The following is a 24,583-nucleotide window of genomic DNA, read 5'->3' as shown; positions in this document are numbered from 1 at the left end:
ACTTGTCTCCTTCTCCTTGGCTAATGGCACACATGTAAGAAAGGATCTCAAAACTATGAAATCATATGTGTCTATGCTATTTTACTCCTGTTCATGGAAAGTATAATCTAAATCTTTATTGTCTCTTTACTCAGAAAACTTCTACCACTCAAATGTATTTCCAATCCATTCTCAAAAGTACTTTTACAATGATTATTCCAAAACAAAATCTGTTCATGTAATTCCCCCACTTAAAATCATACTGTGACCTTTCTATTCACTTGTCCTTCGCAAGCCAGGCAAAACTTAATGAATCCATTTTATGAGAGGCAGTGTAGTCTTATAAATGTTTTCAAGCTGTGGTTTATGATCTAATATTAGTGGGTCATGAAACCAATTTAGTGGGTCATGTGACTAGCAATTTTAATAAAATGAGATGTAATACACTATGATAGAGTAGTTTAGAAAATAACACAGCACACAATCACTGAATTTATGGCTCATCCAGAGCCTTGAAGATCAATGCTAGACCACAGGGAGCCACATACAGACCACATGAAGAATGCTTTGTGTTACCTAGAGATCACGGATTTTATTGGAGGCAACATTTGAATGTCATGTTAGTGGTCTCCCTTAGAAAAATGATGAATGTTCCATGTGCGTGAGAAAAAGTGAAATCAATCTATATTTGCTGACATTTTAGTTTTCTCTTGCTGCATAGAAAACTACCTAAATCTTGTGACTTAAGTGGCAATTTATTATTTTTTGTAATTTTCCAAGTTGAACAGTTAGTTTGTTCTACCTGTTGTCAACTGGAATCACCAATTTCACTCTGGTGGCTTCTAACATATTTGCACACACAGTATTGACTGTAGCCTGGGGCTTCACATGTTCTCTGCCATTCATTCTGTCTCATTTTTTAATGATTCTCTATATGAACTTTCTCTCTGGAAGAATAGGCTGAGTACTCTTATATCCTCTTAAAAGCTATAGACCATAGAATTCCTCCTGCCATATTCTATTAGTTAAAGCAAAATCAAGTCCAGTCTGGATGTAAAGGTATGAGAAGCATACTTTACCTCTTAATTAGAGGATTGGCAAAAAAAAAAAAAAATTATGACTACTTTTAGGTCACAAAGGTTGCTAACAGGACTATCTCTGTTATATAAAATATTAGGATCCACAAACCCATTTAATTTTCACCTGGGTATTTGGATTATAAATCCCAAACCTCTTGTATTTAAGTGAGGTGGTAATTGCTTATGACCATTGAAATAGTAAAGATGTTTCCCAATTTCAAATTAAAGTTGTTAAGAAAATACGTATGCCTGCATATTATATTCTTTCTTTGATTCTGCATAGCTTAGAAGGATTCAGTGAAGGACAAGGAGATTCTGAATGATGGTCAGAAAGCGGACAGACAGTTCTAGGTCCCAAATTGACTTCTTGAAGCACAATTATGTGAATAAAAAGATAATTTTACTAAAGAATTCAGTTCTGTTGCAATATCCAGTAGAGCATCACCATACTATGATTTATACATAACAAAACATATTCCTTTTGTGAAACTTTTGAAAACTGTGAGTGTAATAGTCTGAGTATAATACAAATGTATCTCACCTCATCTGTAGGCATGAACAGAACATTACCTATTTCAAGAGATTTCTATGAGAATAAAATTTAACAAATATGTATCACCTGAAGTCCTAGAAAGAAAATCTAAGAAAGGTAAAATAAAAGAGGAATTTAAGATAGGGCACTGATTACAAAGGCATTTGAGTGTCAAAGGAACAAACAGGATGGGAGGTAACCCAGGTGTCAAACAAGAGAAGACAAAATCATCTTCAAGGCTTAAAGTTAAGAGGTATGTGTGTTCCCTCAGGAGCTGGAATTGGAAACACAGAGAGAGAAGGTTCTAGGCACGAACTGGGCACGCATCATTCCGGCCCTGCTAGATCAGAGAGAGATGCAGAGCCGGACACTGTGCTTCACTTCCTGACCATCTTTACCCCACTGGAGCCTCCCTTACCTGAACCTAACTAGAAATAAATCAGAAAGGGAACTTGAGAATTGTAATTTGGGGAAATTATCTTCTTAGAGTGCAGAAAAGAGTGAGGAAGAGCACAGAGTTAATCTAAGAACAAGCAAAATGGTAAACATTAAATTTAAGGGGTTAAGAATATAAGTAAACACAAACCAAACATTGGCTATTATATTTCTTCTGCTCTGCCATATATTTCAATCACTAGTTCTAATTGTAGTCCTTGTCCTTTAAAATTCACTCATTTGTAAAGAACTTATACGAAATCCTTCATAGAACCCTGAAACACCCTGTCCTCCTCATTATACTGCAAATTTACCTGTTAGTACAAAAGACTGACCTTTATTCACTAGTTTATCTCCAGGGGCTAGAACACCACTTGGAAGAGATTATTTTTCAAGGGATATTTTGTTATTAAGAGTGACCTATTCTCTGAAATATTTCTGACACTGACTGATCATATTCCAGCCATTGGTTCTTCCCTCCAGGTAAACTAACTGTTCTTGTCCCATACTCTTCTACTATATTTGCCTAAATTAAAAGAAAACATAGAAACATGGCAAGTTATTTAGCTGTCTTGTCACATACTGGATATGACCCATACTATGTTTGGATATGTGTCCACCAAAAACTCATACCTGAGATAATTCAAGAACTTTTAGAGATGACATGATTCAGTTAGAGAGGTGTAACCACTGATTAATCCACTCATGTGGATCCACTGATATGAATTAACTGGGTGGCAACTGTGACTGGAAGAAGTAGGGCACTAGAGGCATAACTTTGTTTATATTTTGTCCCTGATAAATGGAGCTTACTTTCTGCTTCTTGGTACTGAGTTGCTTTTCTCTGCAACACCCATCTGTCATGATTTCTACCTCATCTCAGTCCCTGAGCAATGGAGTTCGTCAACCATGAACTGAAACCTCTGAAACTGTGAGCAAAAATAAACATTTCCTTCTCTATGTTGTTTTTGCCAGGTCTTTTGGTCACAGCAACAGAAAGGTGACTAAAACAGAAATTGGTACTGAGAAGTCATGTCATTGTTGTGGCTAACCTGACCATGTAGTTAAGAAGCTTTTGAAGTTTTTTGAAGCCTGTGGTAGAAATTTTGAAAAGTTTACAGATGTAGGCTGGAAAAGCTTTAGAATGCTGTAAGTGGAGGTTAATGGGCAATTCTGGTCAGGGCACAAAAGACCTGAATGCTGATAAGACTGCAGACAGTGAAGTCTAGACTGGTGAGATTTTAGAGAGGAAGGACTATATTGGAAATTGGACCAGTGGCCATTTGTGTTACATTCTGGACATTTGTGTTACATTTATCTATACTTTGTCCATATCCTGAGACTTTCTGTGAGGCTGAATTTAGATGTGGTTGACTAATTAATCTGGTGGAAGAAATTTCACAGCAGCACAGCATTCAGTGGGGGTCATGGATATTCTAGTGGTGTTTAGTCATATTTACCAAGATAATGAGGAGCAGAAAGCAGAGCAAAAAGTTTTAAATACTTGGACTTTGACCAGAAAATTGTGAGCAAAACTGGGACTAAGGAAATGTAGTGGTTAAAGACATTAGAGCCACTAAAGAAATGTTAAATGCTTTACCCAGAAACAGTAGGAAAGATTGAGTACATCTCAGAAATTGGCATGACCAACCCATCTCTGATTCAAGAGTATAAAGGTAAAAATTCCTTTGAAAAGAGATCAGAGGGGTAGGCTGCTTGTAGAGGGAAACCTAGGAATCTGTTTCACCGTACTCAGCCACATAGAATTGCTTTACATGCAACTAGTAGTTGCTTTACATGCAACTACTCTTTACTCAAGGTTCAATTTAACCTGTTTTGAGTTTTCTCAGAAGAAATTGTCACACTTCTCAATTTGCAATTAATTTTCTATTGGTCACTTACCTTTTGTTATCTGCAGTTCTCAACCTTACTTGCATATTACAGCACCTGGCAGTGAATAATCTATCCATTAAAGAAAATGAATCAATAAATAACATTCCAAAACCAGACCCAGATGAGTCCCCTGGTGAATTCTACTCAGCATTTAAATAAGAAATTATACTAACTTCTACTATTGGCTTCAAAATACAGCTGCAGAGGGAATGGAATGCCTCCTAACTGATTCTATGGGGTTAGTATCACCCCAGTACCAGAATCAGACAAGGACATCACAAGAAATGAAATCACAGACCAATATTTTCTATGAATATTGATTAATATACTCTCAAAAATACAAACAACAATGTATAAAAATGACTGTATGCCAATGATCTGAGGGAATTCATCACCATATGTGAGTCTGGTTTAGTATATGAAAATTATTTAATGCAATCTACCACTGAGGAGGCAAAAGAAGAAAAACAACAAACTCATGGCAGCAGTCACTGAAAAAAATGATTTTACAAAACTGAGCACCTATTAATGAGAAAAACTTCCTATAATCTCAGAATAGAGGGTACTTTCGTAGTTGATAAAGAATGTCTACCAAAAAAACCCTATAGTTAACATACACTTAAAGAAAATAGAATAGGACCTTTTTCACTAAGATCAGAGGCAAGACAAGTATGTTGCCTTTTACCAATCCCTAACAAAGTCATAATGGAAATACCAGTTAATGTAATAAGTTAAAGAGAGAAAGAGAGAGAGAGAGATAGACAGACAGAAGAAAAATCCATTGAGAATACTATTATGGAATAAGAAACAAAATTGTGTCTGCTCATAGATCAAATTATTGCCTGTGTGCAAAAACAAAACAAAAAAAAAAAAGAGAGATTTTAATGAATCTCCTGGAACAAATAGGCTAATGGAGGGTTGAAGAATATGAGGTTAATCTACAAATAAATTATTTCCCTGTAAAATGGTATGAATGAGTAGTCTCTGAAATTGAAAATGCAATACCATTTATTTTAGAATCCTCAAAATGAAATATATATCAATAAATCTAGTAAAATATGTATAAGTATACATGAAGAAAGTAGCAAAACTGATGAAATAAAAGAAAAATAAATAAAAAAAAGAACTATTCATAGTGGTGAATTTGAAGACTCAAAATCATCAGTACATCCTTTCTTTCTACTGTGATAGTTTCAATGCAACCACAATCAAAATCCCACAATGTTGCTCTATAGAGATTGAAAATATGACCCTGAAGTTTACATGTCAGGCAAAAAGACCCAGAATAGCCACACTATATTGATAGAGAAAAACCAGTTTGGAGGACTCATAGCACTAAGGACACAAACTGCTTGTGTGGATATGAAGCAACCAGAACTCTCATCTGTTGTGGATGAGAATGCAAAATGGTGCAGCCACTCTGGAAGGAAGTTTGGCAATTAAATTTATAAAACATTACATAGTTTTACCACATTTTCTTGCAGTCGCAACCCTTGGTATTTATCCAAGGGGTTGAAAACTCATAGTAACACAAAAATTTGTAAATGGATGTCTACACAAGATTTACTCATAACTGCCAAAACCTGGAAACAACCAAGATATTTTTCATTAGGTGAATATACAAGTAAACTCTGTTACTTTTGCTTAATACTAAGAATAAATGAGTTATGAAGTCATGAAAAGATACGGAGGAAACATTTTTATTTTATTAAATGGAGGAAGATAATTTGAAAAAGGTTTATACTGTATAATTCTAATTATATGCCATTCCAGAAAAGGCAAAAGTATGGAGAAAGTACAATAATCAGTGGTTGACAGGGGTTAAAGGGTAGGAACTCATGAACAGATTAAATGCAGAAGATATTTGGGAACAAAAATACTGTGTATGATATAATGGTGAATATATGTTGTTATACATTTGTTCAGACACATAGAATGTCAAAGGACAAGGGTGAACACTAACATAAACCAGCCTTTGGATAATAATGATGTGTCAGTTGTAACAAATAAATTGTAAAAAATATACCACTGCACAGGCTGTCTATTTAATAAAACGGGAGGCTATTCATATGTGTGGAAAGGGAATATGTGGAATATATCTATTTTCCTATCAATTTTCCTACGAATCCTAAATTGCTCTTTAAAAAATGTTAGGAAAAAAAATCACCTGAGAATTTTAAAGAATTTGTAGCATTGACCATATCTGTACTAATTATGTTAAAATATCTGGATAGAACCCTTCAGTATAAATCACAAAAACTTAAAACCTAGGCATCCTACTTTTTAGTGCTTTCCAAGTAACACCTATGACAAATTCAAAGAGCACACTACTGGACAGTGAATTTTTTTAAGAGATGGAAAAATTTCAGTCTTATATCTTGTATGGTCTTCAATGCTTTCTAAGAAATAGTAGTCCCTAACCAATAATATGCAAATAAAATGTAGAATATATTCATCTACTCAATTATGGAATATGATGCACTCTTTTAGAATTGAATTTAATATTATTAACTTGAATGTTAATATTATGAACTTGAATGAAACTTTTCACCTCTCTACAAAATAGAATATAAAAGTAGGTAAAATGTGGAAATATTAAAAATACAATAATAAATCTGGTTACCAAGTGATTACATATACTGATTGAACTTAGAAAAATCTGTACTCACTCTACTAAGAATATAAATTAAGATGAGCTATTACAGTTTTATTAAAGTCTGTAAATAAAATTTAGTCATATATTTAGAAGTTCACTCAGATGATTCACAAATCATTTGGTCTCCATAATTCACTGGTTTAATATGATATATAATGACATAATATTCACATATTTTGGATTTGTTAAGCACTATTACAAATTTGGCTAAATTCATTAAAATTGAAAATAAAGTAGTACTCATAGAAATTTATTGGTTTTTTTTTATAGTCAACTATTTTAACAGATACATTGTAGAAAAAGTATCTTAAGTCAGGTATATATGTTTTCTACTTGTTTCATCTGAAATGTTATCTGGGATTCTTCAAAAATATCAATGTAAGAATTTGTCTATAAAATAAAATAGGACTATTGAATAAATCATGTTTTCAAAATTAATACTTAAAGTTGAAGAAAGAGAAATAATGAAGAGTAACTTTTGAATTCATGCCTGAAGCGCATAGTATTCCCTTTACCAAGCAGATACAAAATAGGATAAGAAATTCTAGAGTGTTATATATTATCTGCCCTGAGTCAGAGTATCCTTTTGATATTACAGAAACTCTCTTCTACCATTACTTCTTAATGAAGCAAACGAAAGGAAGTATCAAAGGGAAATACAATAAAAATACAAATGACAGATTTCTCTTAAAAAATACTAATAGATTGCTCTTCAAAAAAAAAACTGAGGATAAATTTTAACTAAACGCTAACATTTGAAGAGAAGATTTTTTTTCTTTTTCATATGCAGAAAAAGAAAAAAAATCTTGTGCTGAATGTTAAGTATTATTATAATGATAATTGAAAATGGAACAGAGTCCTATACTAAGGAGGCTACCTATAGGTATAAGAAATTGCGTTAAATTTGAAGATACATTAAATGTTTTTATATTAAACCTGGAGAGAGAATGAAAAAAAAATCTTTCTAAAGTATCTAGCTAAGCAAAATATGCAAACACATCAGATAATTAAATAATTAAGGTAATTTATTTGTCTTTTTAAAGACACATGCAAATAATTTTCCTAGAAAGGAATATAATTAAGAAGATTTTTCTTTTAGAAATAATAGCACACTTGAAATTCATATTATGGCAGGGTTAGGAAATAGAATCATTTTGGCACAAAAAAAAAATCATTGAACCAATCATTTGCAACTCAGTAGAGTAAAAGAATGATTATTCCTAATAAACTAAGAATCTATTTACAAGGCTTTTTGGGTTATAAATGGAAATAGCCTACCAAGCATTCAAATGACTGAGTTTTTATCTGTTTCAAATTGTTTTGCAAGTTCTTAAGTAAGGACTGTGTTTCCCTGTGTTATTTCCTTCATCAGAAAATAAGTTTTAATTAAGGGACTATATGGCTACCACAGGCTCTTACCCAGTTTCTAGATCATTCACTCTATTTGGTTTCTCTGCCATGAAACTTAATTCTCCTTTTTCAATGATAAATGTCAGTGTTTGTGTACTCCTTTCTGGGTAACATGTGGTGGGTTAATGTCTAATTGTCCTCTGCTCTTAAGTGTCTTACATGGGAAGCGGTGGTACAATGCCGTCTAGGACATTTACAAGGATTTTTGAAAGCAAAAGGAGATCTTAGAATGCCTGTTTATCTATTAAAATCAGTTCAGTTCTCAGAAGCTTTATATTTGTATCAGCTTCAGTTTTTACAAAGGAGGCCATGATGCACTAATATGCTGCTTCATGTTATCCTACAATAAATATATACAAGGGACTGCTTGTGGATGATTTCTGTGGTGAGCCCAAGCCTATCAGTTTTAACATCATGGTTCTGTACAAAGGGAAGTAAAAATATCTTCAAGTTGTCTCACAAGTAAAATACTATCCACCTAAAGATATTTGGATCTGGCCCTTCTGTTACACCCTTTCTGAGCTCAAAACACTCATATTCATTGGAAATGCCCTTCTAGAAGATTGAAATAATCATCCATAAGTCCTTTCTGCTGCCAACTCATCTGTAGTATTTAACCAATATAAGATAAGTTGCAAATCCAAATTGGATTGATTCTCTGTTACTCTCCAGAAACACCTCTAGCAGTTTTATATTTTTCAGTGGTAGGTAGGGAAGTTAAAGTCCAGTAGCAATAAAAATTATGTAGAAAGGCAGGATTTGTGTGTGTGTTAACTCTAAGTTACAACAGAAGATATATATGTGTGTGTGTGTGTGTGTGTGTGTGTGTGTGTGTGTGTATGTTTCATATCTGCATAGAGCAATGGGTCATCATTTACTTATTGAACAACATTTACATTTCAAAATGTTATCACGTCATCAGAGATACAAAAAATAGAAATATAGACTCAGTTCCTGAGTACAGTTAGCTTATATTCCATTAAGCATTCTAATAAATACAAGAAATAAATTGGAGAATGTATTTGTACATCTACCTATTAATTAGATTACAGAATATAATATGTAAAATATTCAAGGACTATAATGATGAAATTGACATGCACTCAAAAGAGATTGTGTCATAGAAGAATTTAGTAATTTTTTAAAATGGACAAAAAATGTTAAATCCAAATAAAACATAAGGATAATCAGAGCCAACATCAAAATCCTAAAAAGAGTAAAATGATAATTTATATGAATATAAATTTTTAATTGAAATATTACATTTTTAATTATGTTTTAATTCTATTTTTCAAGTTCTCAGTCAAATATATATTGCATAAAAATGAATCACCTATGTGTGTTTATAAACACACATAAATGTGATATTTCCTTATTAGTCAGAATATTTGAATAATTAAAGTGGCCCATTCTCCTGTGCTAATAATGATTACAATTCATCAACTACATACAGTTTGTTTATATAAGCTCATGTAATTCTCACTTGACATGTGAGGAAGCTAAGGTCACCAAGGTTAAATGGATTTTTAGGGTCATGCAAGTCGTAAGAGTCAGTTAAAAACCATATTCTATGCAGGTGAATTATCTGCTCTTGTATGACAAGATTGCCAAACGGAAAACTCACACACCTTTGATATAAAGATAAGTAAATTTAGTGCTCATTTTTTTCTTCTTTCAAATTCTTCCAATTTAAATAAACTTTGATTCAGTTATTCTAAATCTTTTCCAGAATAATCTGATTTCAATATTACTTATATTTCCAAATACTTCTAACACTAAGTTTTTATACTAAACACTTGAATGCTGCATATATATATATATATATATATATATCAGCTCTATTAATGTCAAGACACTCTGCCAAAATAGCATATTCCATTACCACTGTCCTTTCACTCTTTTTTTTTTTTTCTTTTCTCTTAAAGTAGCTGTCCCTGCTCTAGTGACCCTGAACCTTTTATATCACCATTCAAAACCAGTGCCAAGTATGACCTAAGAATAGCAGGATAACTCCAAATAGATTTAGCCATAAGCATGTGGGAATGAAAAGATAAATTTACTTTTAAATATAAATAATTTTGTTATAAATTTTCTTTATTGTTTTTTTTCTATAACCTGAATAGATAATCTTGTGAAAAAAAATATGGTTTCATTATTGAAAATTCTTCCAAATAATTAAGGTTTAGCCATTTACTTTGTCTTTCTAGAGATCAATATCAACTATCCTTTATATTTTAACATGAAAACTTCACACTTTTAAAAGTAAGTTTTGCAGAAATACATATAACAATTTATTTTTAGAAGGTAGCTTTTCTAGAACTAATGTATTTTGGCACAAACTATCACAACCAGAAATAGTACACCTAGCTGCCAAAGTCATTCTGCAAATCCATCAGGAGGACACTGCAGTAACATTAATCTACCCTCAAGAACAGAGTTAACATTTATAGATATCTAGACAAGGGATCAGAAACATCAAGATTTCTCATTGACCTTACCTCATTGACAATCTCTTATGCTGGGAAAGCTACAGTGGCTATTTTAGCTTCCGTGAAAGTAAATGTTCGTAAATTGATTTAATTTGTAGCATAAGCAAAGGTACATGAATGGTAAAATGTTATTCTTGTATTTTGGGCATTTTTAAAATACTAGGGCTTGAAATATAAATGAGATGTTATACTTTGTTTTCTCTGTATATATAAATATATATTCCAAATATGTCTCAAACAATATAACTAAGTGTACAAAACAGCACGATACTGACTCTACCTCCCTCTGTAACAGCTGTCTTTAATTTTTCTTCAAAAGATTAAATTGTCTCTCCTTTAAATTGTCAAATTACTTTGAAATTAAAACAGACCGTCCTGTAGGTAAAATGGAAAAGAATGCATTGTGAAAATAACAAATATTGAAGTATAGATGTGGATATTGAAGGGTGATTATTTTCAAAGGAAGTGTACAAAAAGCATTGTACATGTTACATCATAGTACTGATACATGAGAAATGCAAATGACAATGTCAGGAAGTGCTTGAGGAAATCTATCATTCATTGAAGAGGAATCTTTAGTCAGGTGTGGTGGTTTGCCCTGTAACCCCAATTACTCAGTAGGCTGAGGTTAGAAGGTTATTTGAACTTAAGAGCTGAAGACCAGCATGGGCAATAAAGTAAGATCCTTTCTTTAAAACAAAAAATAAATAAATAAGAAAAGAAATTGTGCTTAAAGGTATCCTGGAGAATTGCTCACTACTGAAAAAACATTTAGCATAATAATTTGTTAAATGCACTATTGAGAAGAAATCAAATTAATTTTCAAATGAAGAACTGAACACTTTTTCATTACTAAAATTTGTGAAGGTACTTTCTTTAGTAAATATTTCTGCCTACAATATTTTTCAATAAGATAGAAATAACTATTTTTTCAAGTAAAAGTTACATAAATGTTTGTTTGTAACTATTTTCCTCATCAAGATTTTTTATTGTTACGCATAATTGAAATTTAAAATTAGAGTTGATCTCAGTCTAAATAAAAATATCTGACTTTACTTTTTTTTGTAATCATTTTACAAAATTCTCAATATTGTGGGAGGTAATGACTTAATGGAGCAAGTTGAGTGTATGCTTATGTCTGTCTGCTAAATCTACTCTGATTAGGTGAGAAAAGGGATTCTTTATTATGAATGCATACTTTTCTCAATATTGTTTTGCTTTTTGTAAAATTTAGAAGCCATGAACATTTCAAGGTATGCAATAATTTTACTGAGCAAATACAAAGAGGTAAGTGGAAACTATAGATACATAAATTATCTTAATTTTTTGTAAAGAAGTCTACATAATTTTATTTCAGAAATGTCTAAGTTAGGTCATATGACAGGCAATTAACTTGTTCAGGATCACAGGGCAAGTTCAGTTTGGAGAGAGATTTTGAATCCAAGTCATGTGTTTTAGGGCTTGCAACTTCATTTTTAAATGATTCATCTGTGATTCTCAATGTTCTGTCAACTCTCTTCTGATGACAAATTCCTTTTGATGTTTCTAATCATGACTTGCTATTGACTTGAGTGTCTGTTTTTCACATCAGTGTTTGGCGTTGAAAACAAAGGTAAAGATTTTGATAATGAACACAGATGAAATGATGAACAATCCACTTTTTTAATGCACAGACCCTTGCAAGAACATCTTTGCTTCTTTATTTTAAACTTACTGACTAAAATGGTTTCTCCCTTGATACAATTATGGGGCCATTCTCAGGAAAATTAATATGTAAATATTTTGTTAAATTATTTCTTTCTGTAATCAGTTATCCCTGACTTACCTAATATGCTTTGGTTCCCAAATCTTAATTTATTTTTATAATGCACCTCGTGCTCTTACAGTTGGTATGCCAGAAAGCAGTTGTTCATAGCCTGAGGGTTTCATGAGAAAGTTTCAGTGTTTGCAATTTATTTTTCCAGGAGCATGAAGAAAAGACTAAGACAGGAATTCCTATAATATCAACATAAAATTATACCATTTATCTACTCAGTATTCTGTGGCCACATAATCTTATGTTTTAATTCATTTTATATAATGGTTAGCTATATTTGATAGAGGGATATTTTTTCCCCAAATAGTCTTGGAGTGAGTGATGGGGGAAGGATAGGAGAAGGGAGATTCATATGTAGTTTTGGCATGAAAGTAGCTAGCAAATGACTCACATATAATACTAGGAACTACAAAGTGTCTCTATGAGTCCGTTAATATAAAATTCAGAGTCAATCCCTCTGTTAATAGTGAGAATTAATATTTTGTCCCTTTTTAATTTAACATAGACAAAATCCCCAAATGGAGAAAAACAAGAGTGACTACTGAAACCAAAACAAGAAGTAAACAAGTCTATCTGCATATTATGTATTTGTAGCCCTCATAAATTGAGAATTATTTTAATAGTTTAAAATGTCAAAGAATAATATTTCTGATATGAAAATTATGACATTAAAATTTCAGTGTTCATAAATTAGAATTTCAATTTTGTCAATATAAAAACATAGAAAATGTTCTCTCTTCTTATTTATGAATCTACATAAACTTCTTCATTATTTCACTTGTTTAGTAAGACCTAATATATTCACTAATTAGATCATTACAGAAAAACACAACTTCTGGCTTAACCTAATGAAGAACTCCTCTACAACCAGGGGTAATTCCTATAACCACATTGTCACAAGTCAATCAAAGTGATGGACGGAATCAATTTAGAACAATCAATCATGATGCTAGATGACTAGAACAAATGTACCAAGTCTGTCATTTAAATAACTTATTATTTCAGATCTGTGCATAAAAGAACTTGATTCATTTAATAATGTAAATAAGAAATCTTTTGTGGAAGATTGGATATAATATCACCACAATTATCTTTGCCAATATATGTTCTTCTAATGTTATCAAGATTCACTACTGATAATGGGCAAATATGTGTGAGAATGTGTATATGTGTGTGTGTGTGTGTGCATGTGTATGTGTGTGTCTGTGTGTGGTACTATATTGTTTTGTGTTTTTATTCTTTACATGAACAGCTTTGGGAGGCTGGAAATACAAATAGTAGAAATTAATGGGTTACCCTATTCTAAAATAGCTTGACTACAATCAAACACAGTCTCTGAATTGCACATTTTGAAACTAGAGAGCAAATCTAAAACAATGAGAAGTGTTTCTCAATTGATTTCATAAATTTAAGCAAAATAGGGACTGCAACATTTTAGATTACAAATTAGAGAAAACACTCAAGAATTTAAAACATGGAAGTCCGTGAATAGAGAAAAAATAGGATCTATGAATAAATATTTTTAACTTAAACTTGACTTTTTAACTTGAGGCAAAACATCTACTGTTTAATTTTGGGAGACTGACTTAGACCTCAAAGACTATGCTTTAATATCCAGAGGAGATTTGATTTTTCCAGGTATAATAAGGTATCCCTTGATGACTCTACTTAAAACATATTAAAGCAAGTTTCACTACTTACACATATATACTTAAAAAAAATTATATTATAAAATTACAACTAAGGACATTTGTTTTTAAGGAACTTAAACTAAATTATAAGCAAAACAAAATCTATTTTGGGGGTTATATTTTCAGTAACCATTTTGAAAAAAATGATCTTGCAGCATATCCTTGTATTCTTTTGTTTTTATTTATTTATTTATTTATTTATTTATTTATTTATTTACATATTTTTGGATGAATTGGGTGTTAGAAGTTTGTTGCTTGTTATTTTAACTTCATTTATTGTTTTGTCTTGCTCGTTCTATTTCTGTCCCCAAAGTATAAGAGGCAAAGTATAAATTTTCCATAGTTTATACTGATCACCAATGTATACTACCTAATATTTAAAATTAATTTTAGTCATTATAATTAATTCATAAAAATTGTCTCCTTATAATAAAAATGAAACATTATGATTAAAGGAAGGTGTGACCAGCAGTCTGGACCTTTATTTCCAATCAGTACTCTTTTCTGACATGCACCCAATATCTGAGTCAATGCAACTAAATCCTCAACTAACAGAATGAGGAAGTAATCAGGCTGCAAAAGAAGCATGGGGAAAATATTGTAGTTACTATAACCAAATATATGATTACCAAAAGAGTACATAATGATGAACTCAGAAAATATAATTTAATATTTAAACCTAATGTCAATACTCTGCCAAATTCATCAGTGCTTTCCCATCTCATTCAGAGTAAAAGTCCTTCCTAGAAGTACAAAACTTCATTCTGATAACCCTCCATCTTATTTCCTTTACTCCTTCATTGACCACTGTCTAGTCAATGCTTTTTCAATAAATCAGAAAAACTGACCCTTCAGCATTGTCCCTGCCTGCTGCCTGAGAGGCTGTTCCTCTGACATACCCCTGGCCATCTTTATTCCTTTGGTCCTTTATATGTAAACTTCCATCTCTTCAGATTCTACCTGGCCTTTTTATCTGAGTTTTAGGCCATCTCCCTAGTATTTCTTCTCTTCATTTGATGCAGTATTTTTGTTACCTCTGCATTTTTATTCGTGCATTTTGCTTATTTATCTACTTTATGGCTGAATAATTTGACTAGAATACAAGCTTCTTGAATCCAGAAATTTTGCTCTAAGATGTTTACTGATAAATCTCTGATACTAGAAAAGTATGTGTCATATGGGAGTTGTGCAGTAAATGTTTGCAAATGGAGTAAATGTGTAGATTCAATATTTCAGAGTTATTTTTTCATGTGAAACCACAATAGGTCATGAAGTCAGTGAATTAGTTTAGAATTTTCTTATAAAAATCATATCAAGATAAATTATATTAGTTTGATTCTAAAAAGCTAGACTGCAATATTCCAAAGATAGCACAAGGATTCTGACCCTCTCCATGTAACCTTTTGTTCTCTCCTCTGTTTATTTTGCCTTGACTTCATTAGGCTCTCCTGGGCGGTTTTCATGGATTTTCATGCCAACAAAAGTTGGGGGATGGCTCTGGGTTTTGGCTTGATGGTGTGTCTATTCTAAAATACACTGATAATGTGTATGGTTTACTTTTGTTACTAGTTGGGTCTTGATCTCAACTCACACACACTAGGGCTAGTGAATTGAGGACAGGCAGTTAATGTAGAATAAGAAATCTGGTTGAATTGAGGAATGAAGGCCGTCTGAGTCTGGGAAGATGGGGACAACCCCTGGGAGATTGGAATGCCAGTGTCTCCACACCTTTTTGATCACCAAGGTTACCTGCCTGAATCCTCCTTGGGACTCTTCCCCCAGCCATCTGCTTCTCACCTTTTTTGCCATGTCATGGCATCTCCTGGGCCTAGTCACGTAGGCAGGAGGGAGAGAGATAAGTGGGGAGAGAACAGAACAAAGGAGACCCTAATCTATAAAAGATGTAGGGTGTGCTCACTTCTTGGGATTCTAGATCATCAGCCATGGCCCCCTTCTCCCTCCTGTTTTACTACTTTTAAATAAAATCTCCTTAATATATGCTTGTCTTGGCGTGCTTCTCTGATGTTATACTTCAACATCTGAGGAAGCAGAACTCGTCACTGATAAACAGCAGTATCACAAGACACACAAAGTCTTTGTAATTCCTTTGCGTGGATCAAAGCTTTCTCTGTCCCCAGCAACAAGTCCATGAAGAAGGATTTTTTCCATTTCTGTTGAACATCTGAATTTCCATTTCTGTTGAACATCTGCAACATCTGAATTTCTTATAACATGTCCTCAGAAACTTCTTGTCCAAGAAGGAGGTTACTGAGAAGATAAAAACAAAATAAACTTTTATCTGTTCTTCCCAAAGTTCTCCAAAAGTATTAAGAGAAAAAAAAGTATTATAATTGAATAAACATTAAACCAGAATGTGATGTTCATCACAAGCAATATGCTGAGACTGAAAAGATAAACAAATATACATACAGAAAGCTCATCCTTATATCTTGTCAGACATACACAATAAAATAAATAAATAAAATTTTCAAGTACCATTTGTTCCACATGATTCATTTTTGATTCACCTAGCATTCAGGGTAGCCATCTGCATTTGCAAATTGTCTTCAGTCATAGGAAAAACAAATCTATCCTATCTTCATGCCAGGAGGAAAGTTTGCATCCTGGTTTAAGGTAGTTCCAGAAGTTAGGTTCCTGACCTCCCTTGATGATTACTTTTTCAAGAGGGTTCCTAGGTACTTGAAAAAGACATTTCTGGGTCATAAAGAGAACAAGAGCCTTTTTTAGCTTTCAGAGAAGATTTACATAATTTCAAAGAAAACCACTTAACTATGACATGATTCAGATAAATGATGTAAGAAAAGGGAGGGTCCCTTCACTTATTTTCAAAGAGGAGAGCTAAGTCTCCTACTTTTATTTGCCCTTACAAGATGACTTGAAAAAAGAAAAAAAGTTTGTCAATCTTAATGAAAGATGTGTTGTTTTGCCTGGACAATTGTAGAAAGCAGAATATATACATATTCATTATTTGTGATATATATTTATATGATGTGGCAGACTAAGGTATGGAAAGCAGACAGAACAATATGTTGAAGACAACATCTAAAATTGAAGACTTCAGTGAAAAATAATCTACCTAAAAATGAAGAAGAATTATGGAAAATTGAATATAGAAATTCCCTAACAGGAAAGTTTTCCATATTTTCCTTCACAGGTCTAGCCTTAGAAATTGCACTTCCAAGAATCTTCTTCAGGGATTTACTAGATTCTCATGTTGAATTCTTCACTCAAAAATGTTAAATGACATTATCAAACTTGCCCCTTTTTTTATTCTCACTTCCTAATTCCTCATCTTTTACCTTTTATTTTTGTAAAATAAAAGGCTTTTGGTTAAAATGACATGATGAGCTAATATATCAAGAATCTAGCAAAGATGTATGGCAGGAAATCAACCTGGGGGAATCTAAAATCCTCGAGAGACTTAGTATAAAATGGACAATGACATGACCACATATAAAGTTAGAATTCTCACCCACACCCTGTGTAGCAGCCAGCTCAAGAAGTCAAATCATCCCCCAAAGTGAAGATTTGCCCACTGTCCTTGTAATGTATAAAGCTGCTCCCTCGCCCACCAGGTACAGTCATTTTGCCCGTCTCCCAACCACTTGTCAATCTGTGAACATCCCAGCTAGCTATTTGTTCATCAGTCAGCTTGCAAGTATCTTTCTCCCATATTGGTCCCCTGTTAGCCTGGCAGATTTCAACTGTTTTACTGTAGCTTCCTCACCATCTTTTTTCCATTCCTCTGTCTGTCCTACACACTTTTCTCTATCCTCCTGGCTTTCTACTCTCTCTAGCGTGGGCCCTTTCTTTTCCTTTCTCTTTTCCTCTCATTTTCTCTCCTACCCTGCAGGGAGACACTGTTTGCTTAATAAATTCCCTTATGTGATTTCCCATGTCCGGCGTGGTTCCATGGAAATTCCTTACAGTCCTAATTATTGCTCCTCTGTTCCAACTCAGGACCAACAAGAGTAAACCAAACATGCTCTCCAAACCAGTTATATAGAATGCCCCACATCTGTTTAACTGGGGTTCTTGCCAAAAAAGTCCAATTACAGTATCTCTGGAGACTTTCACTTTTCCAGTTCAAAACTTCCCACTCCCTTACCTGCCTTTGTGTCTCTTCCAAATGCAAATGATGATGGATGCCTTCCTTGCTACAATAAATAGTGTAAGCTTGTTCTCACTTGTGCAGTCTTTGTTTATGGCCACACTAGAGGTCTTGGAAGGCGCCAGTGTGGATTCACCTGAGTTGCATCAGAATGTTAAGCCATGCTAAGTATGCAGGATTGCCTAAAAAATGTCACACACAGCAAATGAGAAGGTGGGATCTATCCCTTTTCATCCCTTTCCTTTTGAATCTGTGAGGTAAGCCATCACAGTCACAGAACGCTATCTTTGTAGAAATCACATTTATCTGTCAAGTTAAATAAATATATAAATAAAATTGAAAAACTAAAAAATGACTCATAGAAAATAAGCATTTATGCTTACTCTCTGATGTCAGCAAGTAAACAAAATTTTCAAGAGTCAACAATGAGAAAATAAATAAAGAACTAAACATGAAAATACAAATAATGGATTCTATTTTCTTACATTATATCATTTGTTTTATCTTTGGACCATTAGTTTGTATAAGTTTTTTAAAGAAAGAAAAAAAATTTTTTTTTAATTTTTATGCTGTTCTTTTGCAACATACGTGATAGTTGTTCATTTACGCTTTTAAAAAATTAGTACATTTGAAATTGTTTCCCTTTACTATTTTCTGGAAAGAGCTTTTGGTATCCTAGGGTTAGGAATTCTGGACAGCAATTGTGTGAAGTAACAGGACAGAGACTGTCCACCGGTAGGTTTTCCTAGAACAGAGTGCGATTTCCAAATCCCTGAAAAGAAATGTTGTCTTCCATGCAAACAGACCTTTTGGATCTTGCTGTTGTTTATGTGCTGAGCTAATTGGTTTTGTTTGTTTTTCAACTTGGAGAAAATGTTTCTCACATTTTCCCAGTCTTTGCTTATAGCCTGTGTTCAGGTTAGGGATGGGAGCAGGATGGGAGAGCAAAATGATTCCTTTGCATGGGTTTCCAGTTTTCCTTGAGTTCTCACTGTCTGGACCTGCTTCTCATCTCATTCCTCTCTGGTCATTACTGATGCAAGTAAGGTCCTGCCAGTGGTCCTTGTCCTGGACCCATTACTGTCACGTAATATAGAGATGTGCAATGCAATTCTGGAAATCACCGCTTCAGCATTCTCCATATTCTTCTGTTTTCACAAAATTTCATGAATTTTGTAATAAATTGTTGGCCAACATTATTCCTTCTCCCCATCCAATACCTTCTTTATATTATTAAGAATTTTTTTCTCTACATTCAAATTTCATTTTAGGGAAATATTCAGTAAACAAGAAGTCAAATTCATATGCTTAAAATATGTGTAACTTTATCATGAATCAACAATACTTTACTATACCTCGTTTTAATGCTGTATAACAAAGTAAATTCTTCTGCCTCCTTTTCTGATTTTCATCAGAATGTTTTATCTAAGAAAGTGTCAAAGCAAAATTTCTCTGACAAAATAAAAACAGGAAAGGGAGATGTTATTCGGGCTTTTGAAATAAGTAAGAAAACAGAACAGATTCTGAACTCAACCTTGCTGAAATAAGATGTGGGAGAGTTTAAAGAATTTGGGCACATTATAGACCATCTGTATTTGCTAATTGGTTTTACTCAAAAGATAATCTTTCCCCTGTCTTCAGGACAGGAGATAGGAGGTTTTTTATTGTTATAATAATTATTATTTGTGTTACCTGTGGATTGAGAATCCTACAGAAGCAGGGTTCCTACTTTCCCACAAAAAAAGGAAGAAAAAATGTGAAATATTTTTCTTGGTGTTTATATTTCAAAAAAATTGCTCCTGGGTCCTGGAATAATCCTGCCCTGGGTTGTAAAAGTGGCAAGAGTTTTTTTTTTTTTTTTTTTTTCTTTAAATAAAACAGATTTACACCTCAAAGGGGTTAAGGAAAGATTTACAATTACAAGAACTGTAAAGTAAATGCTCTAAGAAAATGGTGGTGAAGAGCTAAAATCAGGAAGAAGCCTGTCTGAGGTTTAGTGAAGCTGAGGGAAAGATTAAGGTTGTTTTGGTGAAGTGCAATAGATTTCCAGCTAGATTTCATTAACTTCCCTCCTAGACTAGGTCAGTATTTAATGATTAAGGAAACTATTTGGAAGAAAGTGCTAAAGACCAAGACACCTTTCCTAATTCATTGTATTTGTTACACCCTAGATGGTCATTTCGCTTCCACCTCTCAAGGAATAAAGTTCACAAAACCAAGCAGTATTCCTTTAAACTGTGGCTAGTCTGCACCTCTGGCTGGCATTTTTTTTTTTTTTTTTTTTTTCTTGTTTTGACAAATGTCCTTGAAATAAACAAGATCATGCAGAGAATTTTATGGGTTGCCATGATTTGTTGCCATGAAAAGATTTAGTAAATGATAGTGAGATATATGTTTAATATCAATCAGAATGTCAATCAATACAGATTACTAAACAAATCACATTTGGAGATAATTATCACAATAAATTTCAAATATTTAGTGGAATGCTAAGATGGATGTATTAGTGCAATATCAATTAAGGCAGGATATACTTGGCACAAGAGATTAATTTCTGCAAAAGTAAAACAGGATATACCCTTGACTTATTGACTTAAAGACATCACATTGGGAATAGAAGTTTTACTTTTTTTTTATTGGTTAAACTTCTACTATCGAGGACTATGCTGGGAATTTCCTGTTTTTTTTTTTTTTTGTTGTTGTTATTTTGTTTGTTTTAATTTAAATTTATTTTTCACCTGATTGCCTTTTCACTGCCTAGGTTGATAAAATAATCATTGTAATTAATTTTTCCTGAGTTTGATAGCTATAACTCAAAGCTCTTCTGCCTTAAGCTGATGTGAGTAAATAAGCAATTATTCTACATAAGAAAGCTTGTGACATACAGTGACTGACATATGTTTACCCTTGAGTGTGGTATTGACTTTGATTATTTTAAGTGTTTTTGTAGTGAAATTATTTAACTAGTATGAATATAGACATCACTAAATTCACATGATCACAAATGGAAGCAAATAAAACTTTAAAAAATTGTCAGATACTGGTAGATGTGAAGTAATTGAAATGTGTGAAGCAACCCACATCTTATCCCAAACATGTTTAGCATGTTCACCCAACCACACGCCGCCCCCCACCAACACACACACTTTGATGGAGGTCTGAACAACAGAGCTGGAGGAAAAGATTTTCCAGAATTCATTTTCCTCACCTTTTGCCTTTAGGAAGACCATATAATCTTTATCACATATATAATGTTATACAGAATGTGAGTATATGTGTATTTTATTTGGTTAGTATACTTACAAAAATATACACACAAGTACGAAAACTGGTGGAAGTAAAAAGATCCAATTTATGATCACAACCACATGCTAAATCAACAATTGACCAGAGATTACCAATTTTCATAACAGTTTTACTTGTTGCAAGAATCATATTTGTTAATATAAAGAAAAGCATTTTCTAAGATAAAAAGCACTCTAAATAAGGTATTTTATAAAAACTAAATTTACTGAACATAAACTCCTGAAATTATAATTTTTATACTAATCTCTTATATTTACAAATGTTATGTTTATCAAATTTAATATACAAAGCAAGCCACCTGCTACAACTGATCAACTCTTTTTACAATTGAATACAGATCATCTTACAAGTTACTTACAAATCGATTTACAGTTTCCTGAAATCTAAACTTCACAGAGGGTTTAATGACTTGATCCATCAATATTAAGTCTTGTTGTGGACGTCTAACTGCTAACTACACAAAATCATTGCTACTCCTATGTGTAATACTCCTATCAAATTAAATTGAGAAAATGCTGTTCTATAGTACACATTCATGTAACTTTAAGAAACAATGGTGAAACACTTGTTTCTATTACTTCAACTTAGATGAATATTTATCAATATCTATCACCAAATAAAATGTTGCAACAAGGAAGTTCCTTCCAAGATTCCATGCATCATTTTTGCTTTGTTTCAAACATTCTAAAGCATACAAAAAATTTATTATTTCTTGCTTTGACATCAGTCATGTAAAGAATGAAATCAGTAGTAAAGAAAACATGGATATGGTTAGCAACATAGTGACAACCACAAACGGTCCATTTAGAACCTGTGAACGTGTTATATTATATGGCAAAAGGAATTTTGCAAATCCAATTAAGTTCATAAATTTTAAAATAGGGAGAATTCTTTGATTTATATAGATTGGTCCAAAATAATTATGAGTCATAATTAAAAAGCCAATAACCTCAGTTGTAAGCAGAACAGAAGAAACTCTTTCACTGGCTTGGTGATGAAGAGGTCCACCTGCAAGGACAGAAGAGAGACCTCAAGAAGTTAAGGATGACCCAAGCGGTCAGTCTGCTGGGAAGTAGGGACTTAAATTCCACAAGTGCAAAGAACTGTATTCTTCCAATGACTTGGTGAGCCTGAATGTGTACTGTTTCACAGAGTGTCCAGGAATAAATACAGTCTTAATAACAATTTGATTTTAGCCTATTGAATTGTGTGTTGAACTTCTAACCAACAGAATTGTAAGATAATAATTTTGCATTGCTTTAAGACAGTGATAAAATCTAATGCAATGGACAAGTTTCACAAAGAAAATGTCATAGTTTTTTGATGCACTCTCATTTATTCAATAAACAATTTTTTTTGGAAGTCATGAGAATCATGTACCACACAATACTATGATGTGGTATTGAAATCACACAAATTGGAAACATACCAACTAGTATAATACTTATATAATAAGCATTAAAATATGTATATGAGATACATTATATGCCATAATTATATATCATATACTAAGTATATATTATACTAAGTATATACTAAGTATAAATATAATATTTGCCAGTATAATACCAACTATGCAAGCAATTTGAAGTAATATCCTTTACCTCCAAAAATGCGGCTAATTTTCAGTTCAATGATATAAAGAGGAACAAAGTCGACAAGAGAGGAAGTGGAGAAGTCGGGGAAACAAAGATGAGAAAACAGATTTTTTTATCTGCAAGTCTTTCTGTGCAACACTTGGGTACTTGAAATCATATTTGACTTTTGTTTAAATCAATGAAATTTTTGACTTAAGAAACAATAGTCAGAGTGGATAGCATCAGACAGTAATGATCCTTATGGGATTTTCTTGTTTTTTAATTGTCTTTTTCAAAGTGAATCCAGGTAAACTTTTGTGAACATCTGACTAGGACAAATTCTTAAAGATGGCTTCTTTCAGTCTATCTTGAATAATATATTTAAGAAACTTTAATTATTTTTAAATAATTAAAACCACTTAATAATTAATAATAATAATTTAATTATTTATAATGAAGTTTTTCTTTGAATATGTCTAAGCCAAAATGTGAATTATGAGATTTAATATTTTAAAAATCTACCTTAATTTTACTTTGATCCATATGTATTCTTCTTTTTGTTTTGTTTTTCCTTTGTTTCCTCCATCCCTAGGTCTTGGCCTAACTTTTCCTTTTCAGTCTTTGGGCAATAATTTCTGCTATATTAACTGATTAGCTATTAATAGCAGAAACAGGCATAACTTATTTTTCTCTTTCCAAATACTCTGCAATTATAAGAAATTATTATGATTAGGTATAAATGACCAATAGAATACTTGCATATTTTTTCTTCTATTCTGTACTCTAAAAATGTTTTTCATTCTCTTTGGGATTTTGGCTCTCTGTATCAGCACTTGTTCTTGAGGTCATGATGTAAAAAGTCATACATGATAATAATAATTAAAATATATAGTAATTGTAATTATTATGATGATTTCTCTTTCTCAACTATGTTACTTTCCAAGAACTTCTTCTATAACTCCTGAATTAACATTTTCAACACAAACCAATAGAAAGCAAAGATAAGCAATTTCTAAATATAAGCAGTTGACAACAGATAGCATTTTATAAAACCTGCATCTACACCTGAAATATTTTGGATATTGTTAACAATATCCAATGTGCTTAATATATTGAAGTTTCCTACAGAAAAGTTAACCTGAATTTTGTCGATTCTTCCACAAAATGTGAGAGGTAAGGTTGAGGTAGTCTGACTAGGTAAATGGAGTGCCATTTTTTTTTATTGGTAGAGTCTTTAAATTCTCATAAAGTATGTTTCTTTTCTTTTCCACTCTATGCACTACTGTAAGATTTTCATTCCCACTCAAAAATTCTGTCTAGACAGGGAAGGTGGTCCACACCTATAATGTCAGTGGCTCTGGAGGCTGAGGCAGGAAGATCACAAGTTCCAATCCAGTCTCAGCAACTTAACGAGGCCCTAAGTAACTCATTGAGACCCTGTCTCTAAATAAAATATAAAAAAGGACTGGGGATGTGGTTCAGTGGTTAAGCACCCCTGAGTTCAATTCCTGGTACAAAAAAAAAAAGAGATCTATTTTATTTGCTGCTCAAAATTAGTTGCTAAGTGGTTGGCAGGAGTGTTGGTGAT

This window comes from Sciurus vulgaris, assembly GCF_902686455.1.
Source record: "Sciurus vulgaris genome assembly, chromosome: 4".
Taxonomy (NCBI): domain Eukaryota; kingdom Metazoa; phylum Chordata; class Mammalia; order Rodentia; family Sciuridae; genus Sciurus; species Sciurus vulgaris.
This window is presented reverse-complemented; position numbering follows the sequence as displayed.